The sequence below is a fragment of the Acinonyx jubatus genome, chromosome B3 (assembly GCF_027475565.1).
Source record: "Acinonyx jubatus isolate Ajub_Pintada_27869175 chromosome B3, VMU_Ajub_asm_v1.0, whole genome shotgun sequence".
NCBI lineage: Eukaryota > Metazoa > Chordata > Mammalia > Carnivora > Felidae > Acinonyx > Acinonyx jubatus.
In genome coordinates, this window is record NC_069386.1 from 73512143 (window position 1) to 73529265 (window position 17123).

Genomic DNA, 17123 nt, shown 5'->3' on the forward strand with positions numbered 1-17123 from the left:
ACACCAACAGCATATCAACACAATTGATATGCACACCAACAAATATCAACATAATTTCTTTATATTGTCCTAGGCTTCAGGTAGTATCTTGGTAATCAAAATTCCTAATTCAAGAGCTAGTAGAGAGGCAACTTCAAGAATTTTCATCAGCATTCTCCTATATCAAATATCTATATCTACCTATATTTGTCTATCTATATCTATAAAGATATAGATAGGTAGATATGTATATTTGAAATGCAAAATACTCACCCTGGAAAGAAGCAGGAATATCATCTAAAAATAAATGATCAATAAATATATGCCAATCTACACTCAGTGCTGATTAATGTGATCACCTCAGAGCAACTGTTTTAGAAATGAAATCTGTTAATAATTTTGCTTGGAATGCTTCTACTCTACAGTCAATTTAACCACTTAGCAAGCACTGTACAATAAAGCCCCATGTATCCAAACTAACTTAAAGGAAAACTAATTATAGAAAAGAAAAACAAAATGGATTTGGGTTCTAGTACAATAAACTCACAAAAATAGGCAGGAGATCTATTATATTGAATCTGTTAGTTGGCCAGGAACACTAGTAACTCTCATGGTGTCTGCTGAAAGTGTTCGGTAATAATTTATTCATGGAGTAGCTTAAATAGTCCCTATTCTATACTTGTCTATGGTATTACTATTTTTTAGCAAAATGATTTTCACGGGTAGACATAAGGCACACCTAAGTCTGGTCCAGTATTAGTGACATTCAAATGAACTTTCCTGGCTACAAATCTGTGGGATTCACCCAAGATGCTCTTTCCTTTCCTTTTTCTACTTCCAATCTTCGCTGCTCAGGGTCTTTACTATGAGAGGACGTATTAGCAAAAGAAAAGAAAAGTCACATGGAAACTTGGTCCTCCGACTGCAGGGTCCCTTCTCCACTCTTAAAGCCACTCTGAACCATTTATACACTATCCTGCTTCCTGGGAAGAGGGCGCACCTCCACCCCCACGGGCAGTAATTGAAGTTGCATGGTAACTGTGATACTTCTGGTGGTTCTGCTTAGGGCTGTGACTTGCCCTAAACATTTTAGAAATGAATATAATTTAAATGAGAATGATGATAATAACTTCTACAAACAGAGTAATTAAATGCACAGGCCTACCCGGTGAAACAAGCTGGTTCTTCATTCACAGACTCCATTGATTATCTGTGAGCTTGGGTAAATTAGGAAGCTCTTTCTACATTACACTGACTAATCAATACTAATCACCCTGCTGCATTTCAATGTTGGGCCACCTCTAGGATCCCTTTTTTAGATGGAGATCTTCCAAAAGGTTAAATTTCACTTGCACTTTTGTGGTAATGACTAATCAGATAAATTCTGTTACAAATCCAGGCTACTTTATGTAAAACCTTTCTAAAAGGAAGAGTCGTTAACCTGTGCTGGGCAAAGAGTATACATCAGCCCTACACTTACAGAAACAGCTACCATTCATTGAATGTCCCTATGTACAAGGGCTGTGGTAAGTTGTCAAAGTCCTCAAAGGAATATTTTCTTACCTATTTTGCAGATGAGGAAATGAGCGCTCAGGGAGGAAGAGTAGCTTACCCAAGATCACCCAGATCTTGACCCCAAAACTCTTTTATTTAATAAAATATTTGTAAATAAGAATAGTATATTCAAAGTGTACAAGATGATCTGATATGCACAGTGAAATGATTATAGCAATTAAGCTGATTAACATATCCATCTCCTCAGATTTTTTTTTTTTTTGGTGGGAGAACCTGTGATCTCCTTTTAGCAAATTTCCAGTATTCAATACAGTATTATTAACTATAGTCATCATGCTGTGCATTAGATCTCTAGACTTATTCATCTTGCATAACTTCACTTTTGTACCCTGGGACCAGTATCTGTTTCCCCCATCTCCCTGCCTGAGCAAGCAAGATAGAAAGGAAAAAAAAACACCCCACAAAACTGCACGATCCCGCTTAGATAGGGAAGCTAAAAAAGTCAAATACACAGAAGCTGGGAGTTGATCCCAAAACTCTTGGTGACTATGTCAGCATTTCCCAAAGTGGTTCTGTAGTTTAAAAGAGGGCTACTCATAAAGCTCCATTCTAGGGTAAAATGACTTCACGAAGTGCAGATCTAGCTGGTTCCTTTATTGCATAACGTTGGAAAACCTTTAATATGCTAATGTAAATTGTGAATCAGGAGGAGGTAGGAATGTGAGCAGGAGATCTGCCAGCAGAACTTCTGGAACATACTTACTCACAGGGTCCTTTTGCATAGATTATTTTAGTAGGGTGGATTTCTGCAGAATCCACTTTGGGAAATACTACAATAAACTATATTGACTCCTAAGTTAAAGGAGGAAAAATAAATCCAGGCTGTCTTCATTAATTTAGTAATAGATGGACAAGTCATGTAATTACATTAAGAAGGCGTGCTTTACAGAGACAGCAGAACAGATATAGCATGCTGAATGGCAGTTCCAGAATTATCTTTTGTCTCAAGTTGGTGGCTAATTTCAGGGACCATGAAACTTGTTTGTTGCCTGCAGGTGGCTGACAAAGAAGAATGGACTCAGTGTTCAGGAATACGCTGTAAAACCATAAACTCAAAAGCCTACCTGAAGGAGACCTTGGAGTTATCTATTCCTGGCATTACTAAAGGAATGCCATTCCTTGGACCATTCTATGAGGCAAATCTCTTCTGTTGGAGATGTAAAGGTCATTTCGTGGAACTGTGGCCTGTTCCCAAGTCACAGTCATACCCCAGAGCTAAGGGCTCAGGAGAAAGCCGAATGCCCCCCTCCCTGTCCTACAGATGGCTTTGAGCTCACACTCTCCTCCCAACTCATTATTTCAAGATTCAAGATTCCCAATGGCAAGGGTCAAACATTTAGGGTTTTATTCATGTCCCTTTAAACACTTAAACTCAAGATATGTAGAGAAATTCACTAATCCTTTATTCACTTAAACTTGGTCCTTATGAACATGTTCTTAGAAGAGTTATAGGGCATCAGAAGAATGATTTTAAGGACTTCTTTTGGATCTGTTTTGTTCAGTGAATATCAGGCTCACAGAAAAGTGGCCAAAATGTAACTTCAAAGAGGGAATCCTTGTTTTGAGGTTAAAAACCTCAAGTGGCTCTAATTTGGTAAAATGGATTTTGTCCATTCTGTCTTTGCTCTGTATGTCAATAAACCAGCTTTGATCTGCAGCTGTCAGCTTTCATGACAGTTGGAAGCTAGTGTCTTTTACTTTAATAACTGATATATACAATTTGAAAACCTCCTACCATGCCACTGGCTAAAACTAATTCTGTTGAACATGTGAAGTCTGCTGCTTCCTTACTGGGTGACCTTGAACAAATAACTTACCTCTCTATGCTTCAGTCTGTTTCCTCATCTGTCATGGGGTTGGTCTAGTATCTACCTAATCAGGTTGTGGGGAGGGATTAACGAGGTAATGTACAAGTGGGGCACTTAGAACAGTGTCTAGCACACAGAAGACGCAACTTTAGCCATTACCGAAGAGAGAAACTTTAGTTATTTGGCACTAAAGAGTCTTTGTGTTCAGCTTTCCACTTCAACTTGTTTTCCTTTTGCTATTGTTGTTCACCATGAACATTCTTGAAGGAAGAATCCATTCTACTGTTGGCCTCATACTTCCCGGTGACAGTGGACTTCCGGAGAAGTGGTTTCCACACCACTCTACTAACATCGCTCCTTCAATAACCTGAGTCCATTGGCTATTTTAAGTTTCCTCCACTTGGCCACCGGACCACAAGGTGACTGACTACTCCTTTTTAAAATCTGCTCTTTCTCTGGGCTTCTGTATCAAACTATTTTTTAATCCCTCCACCACTTTGATTATTCCCTGTCAGTTCCATTCCTTTCCCGGTTAGGGGTATGAGGGCAGAAGATACTAGCTATGTGACCAAAGGTAAATTAATCTCTATGAGCCTATTTCTCATTGGCACAGTGGTGAGAGAAAAAGTACCTATTTTTCCTAGAGTTTGTCATGAAAATGAAATGAAATATATACTTAGCATAGTGTTAGTAATGCAGTACGAGCTCAATACACATTGTTATTGGTAATATCTGATTCACTCAGCACATTTATTGTAGTATAAATATGGGTCAGACACTGTCTATACTTGTCTGCTTCTCAAATTTGACGTTAGGATTAGCCCATTCTTTCCCTTCCCATCTTCCATCTGACCTTCTCTTCCTGAATTCACTGTGTTAGTAAATGGCCTTTCTGTCTACCCTGTATCCTTTGCTCAGTCACCGTTACTCCAACCTCTCTATCACATCCCACACGTGTGTCCATGCAGACCAGAGTGTTTATCTCAGCAAGGGCACTTTGCTTAGCCCTCCACTCTATTTCCAGTCCTCACCAGGTCTTACCGGACTATGTAGCAGGCTGGGTGGTTTTGTGGTCACTGGTCTCTCAGTTTCTAATGCATCATCCTCTTTCCTTATAACTAACCTGATCATGCTCCTTCCTTGTTGTGATCCTTTGTGGACTTACCCATAATTCAACACAGTCAACTCAAGAGGGTCCCTCCTGACCCAGTCTCAAGCTATTCACTTGGCATCCCCCAACCCCAGACTCCAATCTCTATCCACTGCCTCATGGTTTCTCGACAAAGTTTAGAAAATCATTAAAGTTTTACCAATTTCCTACTATAGGTAAAGTGGAACACATAACAAATGAATTTGGAAAAAAAACCGAATGTGAATAAAAAGCTTAATAAACAATATCATGTCTAGCTCTGTCCAAACATTAGCAATAGCGTGTGTGTGTGTGTGTGTGTGTGTGTGTGTGTGTGTGTGTATTGCAACATTAGTACTCAAATGCAAATCTAGCACTTGGATTTTGGTGTCTAACACTGTATTCTGCTAGAAGAAAGCAAAGTTCTTTGGAAAATAGTGGATTTCATGCCTTAGGGCAAAGAAAATTCAGATAGGCCTGAAGCATTGCCTGACAACAAGGATACCTTCAAAGAATGCAGGGCTAGGGCTAGAAGGAAAAAGAAGTCAGGTTAAAGCAGGTCCCACAGGGCAAGTTGTAATATTTACAACATTAACAGTAATAGAACTTGTAACAATGAAGATGAGGATTATAATAATTTTATACAACTTTGTGGAAGCCATAATTTGTTAATGTTCATATAAAATGTATGAAAATGAAGTTGAAATACAAAACAAGGTTGACTGTAACTGGATGCTTAATTTATGTTATTGATTTTAATAACTAAGGAGCATTAACATGTTTGAGTATTGATGTACATAGAATGCTTAAGTATTTATCTACGTATAAAAGTATGATTTGTTCCTATCTGTGTGAGTAGTGATGGGTAAATATAGGAAACTGAGTAAGCCAAAGTGTTTCAGAAGGAGTAGAAACTGTTCCAGAACAAACTGATGAATATTAATGGCCAAGTATAGCCGCTAAGTAGGCAAGAGTAACCACGGTGCATTCTAAAGTACTGACTGTGTCCTCTTTAGAAATGTGGCTCTCTGTTCAGGCTAGACTGCATCTGGTAGGAGTTAGAAACCTCCACATAACAAGACAAGTTATGATAAGACATTAATAAGGCATCAGTATGTTTCCTGTAGTGCTAACATACCAGATCAATGTGTAATAATGACATGGTGAAGGATTAGGTAATTAGGTAATGCTGGCCTAGGAAAGGAAAGCATACACCATTCTGGAAGAACACCCATCAGGTTGAAAACACTGGACTCTTGTAAAACCTCCTGATGGGAAACATGAAATTCAGTTATAAAAAGGGACCCAGTGAGATATTCAGGGCCTGAAGTTTGGGATCCCACTGGGAGAAGAAACCAGGCCTGTGCTGCCACCAAAAACCAGTTGTTTGACATCTGGTTTCTCCAGACTCAGGAAACGTGAAAATAAGCAATTCAAATTAAATTTGGAGATCTACGAAGAAGTAATAACACGAAGACACAAATTAAACCTAAAACCATGGTGTGTTAGTTCATAAAAAGTTTAAATATAATATTCTTTTAAGTATTATAATTATTATTTTTGCATATGTTTCATCTGTTTAAAGTAACTAAAAATTTCAATATAATCAGTCCTACTAAATTGTGATTACAGTTTAAATTGTTTAACAGAATTTAAAAAACTAAGTTTAGTAAACAATGTTCAAAAGTTTAAGAAAATTTGATTTTCCAAGTTTTGTTTAGGAGAAATATTTAATAAATAGAGCATGAAACAAAAAGAAAATAAGAGTATTCTCTTTTTGCACAAAATCCCACCAATCTTCAAGGAATATAATCAATATCCTCAAACGTACCATCTCTGTTCTTGTCTCTGAGCTTTTGTAGTCTCTGGTCACTCAACCTATGATGCCCTTTCCTTCTCTAACCAACTATAATTCATACTCATCTGAGGTCACTCCACCTTTTCCAAATTTGTCTGCTGGTCTGTTTATTCACTAAAATGTTTTCTTGATTCTTTTCTTTTTTTTTTTTTTTGCAGTGGGCACAATCACAGGAAAAAGAGGTATGTTCTTCCCCCACCCAGTCCCCACCCAGGCCAGCCACAGAGCTTACAGTCAAGAAACAAGAGTCAGATTATGCATAGGTTATGTATAGGTTAAAACAATATGTACATAGGTTTAAGGTGTGTGTGTGTGTAGAGGTAACACATATATGTGTACACACACATACAATTTAAAAATCGCCAGGCGGTTAGCAAACAACATGCTATGTTAGTGAACTCAAGGGGAGGGGAACTGAGCATCAGTGGGAAGATCAGTCTAAGGAGGTAATGTTTAAGCTGTGGTGTGAAGAGACAAGCTGGGGCAAAGTCCATGTGCAAAGGCTTGAAAGGGGAAAAACCTTCTGTGTCTAGGAACCAAATGTGTGGCTATAGAAGGGGGAGGACGGATTGAGAAGAGACTAGAGAGAGAAGCAGGCACCAGACTACACAGTGGCTTATAGACTGTAGAAATGCGATAGATGTTAAGTGCAATTGGAAGCCACTGCAGCATTTTAAAACAAGGGTCACCTGGACTGAGATCATTTTTGAAATTCTCACTCTGGCTATAGTTTGGGAAGAGAAGCAAGAGAGAACACAGAACAAACAGTTAAGAAGCTCTTGCAGTAACTCAAGAGATAATGGTGGCCTGTACTAGAATGATATCAGTGGAGATGAGAGAAGTGGAAAGATTTAAGATATACACCGATACGTCTGAATATGGGAGATGAGGGAAAAGGAAGGAGATCGAGCAAATCCCAGGCTTTTTGACTTGAGCAAATAGGTATATAGTGGTGCAATTGACAAGACAGAACAATCAGTCAGAAGAACAAATTTCTTTGGAAGGTGAGCACATATGAGAAGTATTTCATTTTGGAGAATGTTATGCTTAAGTGGTCTGTGAGACATCCAGGTGAAGTCAACAAGGCAAATAGCTATTTTTGTATGAAGCTCCACAGAGAAGTTTGGGATGGAGATAACATTTATGTCATCGGGGCGCCTGGGTGGCTCAGTGGGTTGAGTGTCCGACTTTGGCTCAGGTCATGATCTCATGGTTCGGGAGTTGAAGTCCTGCATCGGGCTTGCTTCTGTCAGCACAGAGCCCACTTAGGATCCTCTTTCTCTCTGCCCCTCCCCAGCTCACACTCTCTCTCTCAAAAATAAATAAAAACACTAAAAAATATATATAAAAAATTTTAGGTCATCAGCATAGAGAGAGAATGGGAATGGGTAAGCCTACCTCAGGAGCAATGCTAAAGAGAAAGAGAAGAAAGGGGTTTGCAAATTCTACTTCTAAGAATGTTAACATTTAGAATGAGGTAAACATAAAGGTACCTGTAAAGGACACTGAGGAGAAAGCCTGAGAGGCAGCAGAAAAACCAAGATGAATTTGACACAGTTGAAATTAACTCAGGACAATATATGAAAAAGGTGGCTACAAGAGTCCCAAGATCATTCGCTGGGGAAAGAAGAGTCTTCATCAAATGGTACTGGGACAACTAGAGATCCCATGTGAAAGAATGAAGTTGGACCCTACCTCACACCATATACAATTTTAATTGAAAATGGGTCAAAGACCTAAACATGAGACCTTAAACTATAAAACTCTTAGGGGGAGGCTCAGTTGGTTAAGTGTCCAACTTTGGCTCAGGTCATGATCTCACAGTTCATGAGCTTGAGCCCCACATTGGGCTCTGTGCTGACTGCTCAGAGCCTGGAGCCTGTTTCAGATTCTGTGTCTCATCTCTCTGCCTTTCCCCTGCTTGTGCTCTCTCAAAAATAAATAAAAATTAAATCAAAAAAACAAACTATAAAACTCTTAGAGAAAACATAGGCATAAATCATGATCTAAGATTAGGCAATGGTTTCTTAGGTGTGACACCAAAAGCACAAACAAGCAGAGTAGATAAATCAGTCTTCATCAAGATTAAACAGAAGGTTGTGCTCCCTACTTCATGCTACCCTACCACTTTAACATGTCTCTCTCCCTATATTAACACAATATAATTATTGGTTTAAGTGTCTGTTTAGTCATTCAGGCTGTGAAATTTCTTTTTCTTTTTTTTTTAAATTTTCTAAAATGTTTATTTATTTTTGAGAGAGAGAGAGAGACAGAGCATGAGCAGGGGAGGGGCAGAGAGAGAGGGAGACACAGAATCTGAAGCAGGCTCCAGGCTCTGAGTGGTCAGCACGGAGCTTGATGCAGGGCTTAAACCCACAAACCACGAGATCATGACCTGAGCTGAAGTCGAACGCTCAACCGACTAAGCTACTTAGGGGCCCCGGAAATTTCTTAAACTCCTTGGCTGTATCCTCCCCACATGTATTCTTGGTGCCAAGGAGAGTACCAGACCCATATATCACATGCATTATGTGGCTGGGGCTACTATATGAAAATAAACACATATTTACAAATTGGAATTAAGAATATAAAGAGCAAAAAATATAGAGAAAGATCACCAAGGAGAAAGAGCTCATCAAAGCCAATTTACTAACACAGGATGGAAAATAAAATGATTTTGGATTAAGACAATACAAGATTAATATTTGAGGCTCTAAGAATAAAGAATGAGGTCTGAACTTGAATATCCTTTACAGTGAACAAAAATGAATTTATTGTGTTCTTTGACTCAAGAAAATACGTACACCACATTTAGCATGTGTCCAGCCCAAATAGCTCCTTAGAGATGTTTTACTTCAAACGAATTCAAACTGTGTCTCAAATCTATTGCTCTTAAATGATCAGGCTGTTGGGGAATTTAGTATGACTTCCTCATGTAAAATAAGCAAATACTTCATTGCCTTACATTGGACAACAATTTAGGGATCATCTAGTTCCATGGAGAGACATTTGTGGTCAGAGGGTAAGTGAAAGGATTTTCTTGAGGTTACATTCCAGGTAATAGCAGAGCTGGCCCTAGAGGCCATGTTTGCTGACTTGGGGCTCAGTGAGGTTTTATGGTCTTCAACATTTCAGAAACACGTATGGAAATGGAGAATCTGGTAATTGATTTCCTTGTAATGATCTATACTCATCTCCCCTTAGGAAAGGGTTACCCTTACCTTTTAGGGAACTTCACCCCACTGAGTATGCACACACACTAGTTTGTGATTTCAAAGTTTATTTACTTTTGGGACAGAGAGAGACAGAGCATGAACAGGGGAGGGGCAGAGAGAGAGGGAGACACAGAATTGGAAACAGGCTCCAGGCTCTGAGCCATCAGCCCAGAGCCCGACGCGGGGCTCGAACTCACGGACCACGAGATCGTGACCTGGCTGAAGTCGGACGCTTAACCTACTGCGCCACCCAGGCGCCCCTTCAAAATACAACACTACCCAACTTTTACTAACTCCTTGTAATAAAATCCAAGGGAAAAATCATACACTTCAAGGAAGAGTATAAACATACCATCAAGGGTATCTTACATGGTCAGTTTATGTGGTTTAAAAGACTGAAGAATTATGAAGAAAACTTTCAATTACTGAATGCTCTTCTGTCTGACAGTTTAGTCCTTAAACGGGCAATGTGACTTAGCAGCAAATGATGATGCGCAGGAAACTTATCTTGAGCAGGAGAAATGAAACAGATGAACTTCCCAAGAAAAAGAGAATAGTGATTCTAAATTTTAGGTGAAATACTATGAGTATAACAAAAATCTTCTATTATAGTCATTGAGGTCACTTTACTACTCGACTACGTCATTATTGCTGTAGTTAAATCCTATTATTTAGGAGCTAATAAAGAGAATCAAATCAGTCTGCAACCTTGAGCTATTTCCTTTTATGATATTGGCATCTGAAAAATTTAAAGTTTGGGTCAATTATGTTTCAGACACTGTTATCAAGGGCAACAGAATTCAGCATACAGTTCATTGAACTAAAGCTTCTCTTTATGATTCTGTCCCATACTAGCATCTACATGAACTTGAGAGTCCTTTAATTTGTCTTAATTTGGTGAATGCAAAACTGAGAATCTCACCTCACAGACTGGGAGTATGGTGATGAATGAGCAGCTGTGCTAACACATGTCAAGGACAATTTCTGTTCAGGCTGATAGTTATAGGGGGATTTTTACCATCTCTCTGGTATCATATGTAATTTTGAAATTGATATGAAGTCCCAAAGGGTTTCATGACTATTCATTAGTCACTCTATAATCTTAACGAATTTTGTTTGATTACTAATGAATTCCTATGACATATTTTACTTCCTAAGAAGGATAACCTGAAAACTGCCACTTGATCATTAAAATCCATTACAATTATCATCAACCGAATCAAATTACTATCAGTTACGTACAGGAGTTGATCCACACTGCATCACTTTTTAATTGAAGTGTATTTGACATACAATGTTATATTCCTTTCAGGCATACGACATAGTGATTCGACAATTCTATACATTACTCAGTGCTCACCACAATAAGTACAGTCACCATCAGTCACCATGCAACAGTATTATAAAACACCAACATTTCAATGCATATTAAGCAGATACAAATCGAAGGAAAGAATGCTCAATCAACTGTAGACCTGAATGTTCACTATCAAAGTCACAAGTGCAAATGCAACCCATTTTCATTTATACTATGAAACCATGATTTATACTATGGACCATGATTTGCTAAGTGCCTACCACATGCCAGGAACTTGTGCTAAATGCTTTATATCTACTATCCTATCCATCTTAATGGATACCCTTTAAGAATACACCCTATTATTCCTCTCCTAAAACTGATGACTTAGAAACTCACCTACGATGATTCTGCTAGTCATGACAGAATTTTGATATGAAATTCAAGTCTAGTTGACTACAAAATCACTATTCTTTTTAGTACCGTGAGTTTCTGAAGTTTCTGAATGGTATACCTTGTGAGGTGAAATGTACCAAGAGTGGATTTTCATCTGTCCCAGCTTGTTGTTACATAGTTATACCTAGGATAAGAGAATGGCATTCCCATGATGTCTGTGTAATTCACATTATATGATATCTCTTCCTACCCAACAGCTTGACAACTAAGCCTTGGTTTCTCCTCCAGGAATCAGGTAATGACTCCCTGAGGCTGAGTGCTATCCCATAGCACCCCTCGCATTTCTCTAATGAAGCTTTTACTATAATGCACCAAAACTATTGGTCTATTTATCTGTGTACCTCATTAAACTAGGAGCCTCTTGATCACAGGGTAGCCCCTTTATTTTTTAGCATCTCCAGGCATGATGTTTATCACTTAGTAGGTGTTCAATAGATGCTTGTTGAATGAATAGTACAGTGATAAAGAATGGAGGATGTTTTTGGTTTTATAAAGATGTGATGAAGTTACTATTTATGCCTAAAACTTTATTTGCATTGGCATTCATCTTGGGTCGTGTTATTCTAATTAGCACACAGAAAGGATCAACTTCTGGACACACTGAAAGAAAATTCCAATTATACACCATTTTTCTAAATTGTTGGGGGTTTGAAAAACAAATCTGTCAAAGATATAAACATGTACAAAATACAAGTTCAGGATATTTGATTAATGTGGAAAATTTTAGTTTCTATAGAAATAGCACTATTTCCAAAAATTGTTATGATGCTGTGGGAATAAGATGACACATGAAGTGAGTGAAAACCAAAACAGATTTTGCTTCTTCCTGTGTTTACTCTACTTAGAATATGAAGGAAGGCCTGTTTTTCACACCTCCTCTGTTTAAATACCACACTTTTAAAAAGGATTAAGCATTGAAAACTCAATTTGGAAGAACAAACTTTGAGTATATTCCGTCCTGAGCCAACATACAGGTTAAAATGTTCACAGAATCACATATAAAATATGAAGGTTTCTGTCAATCTAAAAATATTTTTGTATTTCATTCATTGGGTTTTCCAAGTGGCACTATAAACCATTACTTCTTGTGGGAGGGATTCTTATTTATTGGGCAATGAATAATCCTGACTTTTTTTTTTTGGTGACTTTTAAGAGAGTGATATAGATGCTAATGCTCCTTGGAATTTATAGGGGGGAGAGATCACACAGTGCTGAAGAAATAATGGTGATCTGGTGAGGGTGGGACTGATGAAAGGAATGAGGCGACCACTGAGTAGACTGTTGCAAATATTCCAGGAGAAGTTTACAAAAATCTCAGCTAAAATGGTGAAGATGGGAATGAAAAAGCCAAGTTTCAAGAGATATCAAGGGAAAACTTTAGCTTGGGTGAGGGAGAAGGGCTTAAGATGATTTATTTGCAGACAACGAATGATGGATTTCTAAAGAGAAGAGAGAGTCTTTGGGTTGATAACTTACTGTAAGATCACGTTCACGTTATGTGATTTGAAATTATGAAATTCAAAAATTATTCTTAAGCATTTTTCTTCACGATAGGAACAAAGGGTTTGGTGGAAGTAATGGCAGGTGTTCACAAAATTGTGTTTCCTTTTTCTTCTTCGTGGATACATAAAAAGCATCTATCTTCTAGCCTTTCTTGCAGTTAGTTTGGTAATATGGTCAGTGGGCTGTAAGCAGAGGCAATGAGTATCACTTCTGCACTGAGTTCTGCCCTGGGTGGCCTTCCAGCTTTCTTTTCCCTTATGGAGTTTGACTCTAAAGTGCCTCTTGAAATAGAGGATCAACAAGATATGAGAAAATTGGGTCCCTGAGTCACCAATTAGAAGCTGCTCTAGAGAGGCACTGAATTCACAGACCTTGCTGGAGCGAGAGACAGTGTCTCATTTGTTAAGCCTCTGAGAGTCTGAGGTGTGTTAGTTACTGCAGCATAACCGAGCGTTGTTCTGACTAATAAAAGGGATGATGTTCACATATGCAACCTATTCTGAGGAAAGTGCCCAGATTTAGAAGACCTTGAAAATGTTTTCTTTAACTAAAATAAATCAAGTCAATGATACTATTTTTGTGTATGAGGGTGAGAGGAGTGGAATTCATAAATGCATTGTATAAGCATGTACTGAATGAAGTCAGCCCCTTTAGGGCTTTTAAATTATTGTTTTAGAAGAAAACATGAACAGAGTATTTGTTTAGCTCAGGTTGCTGTAACAAAAATACCATAAACTGGGTGGCTAGGCAATAAAAATTTATCTCTCACAATTCTGGAGGCTGGGAAGTCTGAAACCAGGGGTCAGCCTGGTTGGGTTCTGGTGAGAGTTCTCTTCTTGGGAAGCAGACGGCCATCTTCTTGCTATATCCTCACATGGCACAGAACAAACTCTTCTGAGAAGGACGCTGATCGCATCACAAAGTCTCTATTCTCATGATCTAATCACCTCCCAAAGGCCCCCACTTCCTAATCTAATCCCACTGGAGGTTGGGGTTTCAACAGGAGTTATGGGGAACAGAAGTATGCTGTCCATAACATTATCTAATTAAAAAACACTAAATTTTATTTTTAGAAAGTTTTTTTTCAGTTCTACACTAAGAACAAAAAAAGTAGATGTTATTGCAAGATATGCATTAACAAAGCTAACTTACGGTTTAAAATACGAAAGCATAGACTTTATAGATTCATATACTAACATAAATACTGTTATTAAAAATCTCATTTTCTGCCCTGACTGTGTAACTGTAGCTGCTCCAAGTAACAACATCCATAGTGTCATTTTCTCTCTTGTGCAGTATGGATGCAAATGCCATTCTCTAGTTGTCTTCTAATTAAAAGTGTACCCACTGGCAAACTAAAAAAAACATGGCAGCCAGGTAAGAAATACTGTATTGTACAAGTGAGACCACATACTGCATTCACCATGACTATCGCCTCCACTCTTCACTTCTACCTGGGAAAGCCCACAGCAGTCCCCTTGCTTACCCTTTAGTAAGTGACAACCTCGAATATATGTATGAAATCATACCCTAACTTTGCTCTCTGATGAGTTTTAATAAGATTATTGGCAACATGCCTTTAATATTGGTATCATTCAATTCAGTACAGAAAGGGGCTTTGTAAATACAAAGTATTTATTTTGCACTGAAGATCTGCTCAAAATTCTTTTTTTTAAATGAAATTTATTGTCAAATTGGTTTCCATACAACACCCAGTGCTCATCCCAACAGGTGCCCTCCTCAAGCCCATCATCACCCACTTTCCCCTCCCTTCCACCCCCATCAACCCTCAGTTTATTCTCAGTCTTTAAGAGTCTCTTATGGTTTGCCTCCTTCCCTCTGTAACTTTTTTCCCCCCTTCTCCTCCCCCATGGTCTTTGGTCAAGTTTCTCAGGATCCACATAAGAGTGAAAACATATGGTATCTGTCTTTCTCTGTATGACTTATTTCACTTGATCTGCTCAAAATTCTGAAGGTAAATAGCATTCTGAAAACTCACAACTCAGAAATGAAAGCTAATAACCAGTCAAAAGGGTATCCGTTAACTGACCCACTGAGTTTCCCTTATAATAGTTCTTGTAATGGGGAAGAAGTAGGGTGGAGGTATGGCTAAAGGTCAACGAGTGAAAACGGAACATGAATGGAAAAAAGTATTTTTCTTAATTCTTTAAGTCTTCAGAAAAAAAAATCTATCTTCAAGTCAAATCTTACGAGTCTAATTAAGCACTTTCACTGTAAGAAGAAGCTATAATTAAAGCTTTACCAGCTGCAAGCTGAATGTTTTAACATTGTCATCATATTGGCATTAGTTTGACAAAATGTAGTAATCATTTCCTTTTGTAGATTAGAAGACATCGAGAACATGCATATTTTAATTCGTATGTTAGCTGATATGGACATAATTATTAAAGGTTACAGGGAATATATGGCATGACAATTTTTTCTATTCCTTCTTTTGTAGGTAATTGAATGCTTTGCTTATTTTGAATAAAGAGTAACTTGACACAAATGATCTAAAACAAGGAGATGAAACAGGAGGGAAGCTGGAAAATAGGAAAAACATCCTAAGCTCTGGAGAACATAGAGGAATTTAGTATTCTTAAAGATAAAAAGCAGCCTGAGAACTACCCAAATCTTAGAGGCCACCAGACCCTTATAATGTTAAATAGTTTAAAATTTTTAAGTTAAAAACTATTTGAATGTATGCCTTTGGAGGAAAGCAGACTATCACCTCTTTCCGTTTAAGCTCAGGAACAGAGATGCACATACATTAGGTGGAGTCTGATATTTTATCACTAACAGTACTTTCCAGCGGCATAATCACATGCTAAGTTCTCCCACACATACACTTTGGTTAAAAGCAAGACAAAAAGGCAGCAAAAGTTCTTTTGTGGCTTTGGGGGTGCTGGGCAGGAGGCACTGCATGAGCAGGTTGGAAGTGTCAGTCCCCAGGACTTTGGGGATGAGTCCAAGTAGAATGAATACCTACCAGCACAGTCCCCCAGAGTTCTCCGTGGGGACTTGTGCTCATTTCAGTGAGGGTTAGCACAGAACTTATCTGTAAAATTAAGTACAAAGACACCAAGTAAGGAGGAAACATACTGCCATTAATCAAAGAGGTCTAGGCTACTGCTCTAACATGACTAGCTGTCAATGAGCGTCTTTACCTAGGACTTCCCTACCCGTGGGGTCTGCCAGAAACACTAGGCCACCTCTAGGGAGTGCAGGCATTAGAGATGAGCGGGTGGGCTGAGGGTGTCTGGAAACAGGAAGAAAAAAGGAAGAGCAACAGCTAATGATCTCTTGGGGTTTGGCAACCAAAAATAATCTTTCTTATTACATTCTGATCAAAGATCTGGACTTGGTTTTCCCACTGAGAGCTTCACTGCCTGTTCCAATGAGGATCACCCATATTTGTTGTGGTCTGTAGTCATGGAATCGAGCAGGATGTCTGCTACACTGGTGCGTTTGGTTACTCTGAGGAGCTAGAAACCTGCTGCTCCCAGATTCCTCCTTACCAGCTAATGGCACACACGCCCATCGAGCCCCAGAGCTCCTGAGAGGGGAGAGCATAAAGCCTAAAGGACATCTATTCTTTTGCCATCACTCTGGCAAATGGCAACTGGTGCCTTACTCAGAGAAGTGGCAATATGAGCTCCATGCTGTAGCTTCACTTGTCTTTCTCCGCAGCTATCTTCACGGACTCCGTTCCTAAGAAAAGACTTGAGAAGATCATCCAATGCTGGTGGAGGGTCACCGTATGGCAGTGGCCGAGACAGAATTTCTTCTGGTTGACCTTAACTCTTTAAACGCTAACTTTGGCTGACTAAGCCTGTATTCTGTTTTCTGTTCATTTTTAAAGATTTGAAGATGTAAAAAACAAAAAACAAAAACAAAAACATATCTGTAGGATGGATTTTTAGAAAATACATTTACTAATAAACTGAAGGAAAAAAAAAGGCCAATATATTTGACGGCCCTTCCATGTCTTATGATAAAATACCTAGCATCGAATTCCTTCCAGAAGTATACTGAGGGGGAATAAGTGAGTTTGAGCATAAACACATACATAGACAACTCAAATGCCCTCCCTTATTTAGTTCCTAGTACTTCATTCCCATTTTAAAACTCCCAACACTTAAGTACTGATGCCTTCTATAGGCTGCGATGAAAAAGTCAGTCCAAAGAAGATGAAACAAAAACATCTAACAAGAAAAGAAAAAGACAGCCCAGATCATCTAAGTCCAACAGGCTTTGAAAAAGAAGGTTGAAAACATTACAGAGATCTCTCTTCTCAACTGGG

At 38.6% G+C, this 17123-nt stretch overlaps 1 protein-coding gene across 4 annotated transcripts in view; it reads right to left on the reverse strand.

The window, feature by feature from the left end:
- Positions 1-17123, reverse strand: part of STXBP6 (syntaxin binding protein 6) — a 250823-nt gene that overhangs the window by 18377 nt on the left and 215323 nt on the right. The window lies entirely within an intron of this gene.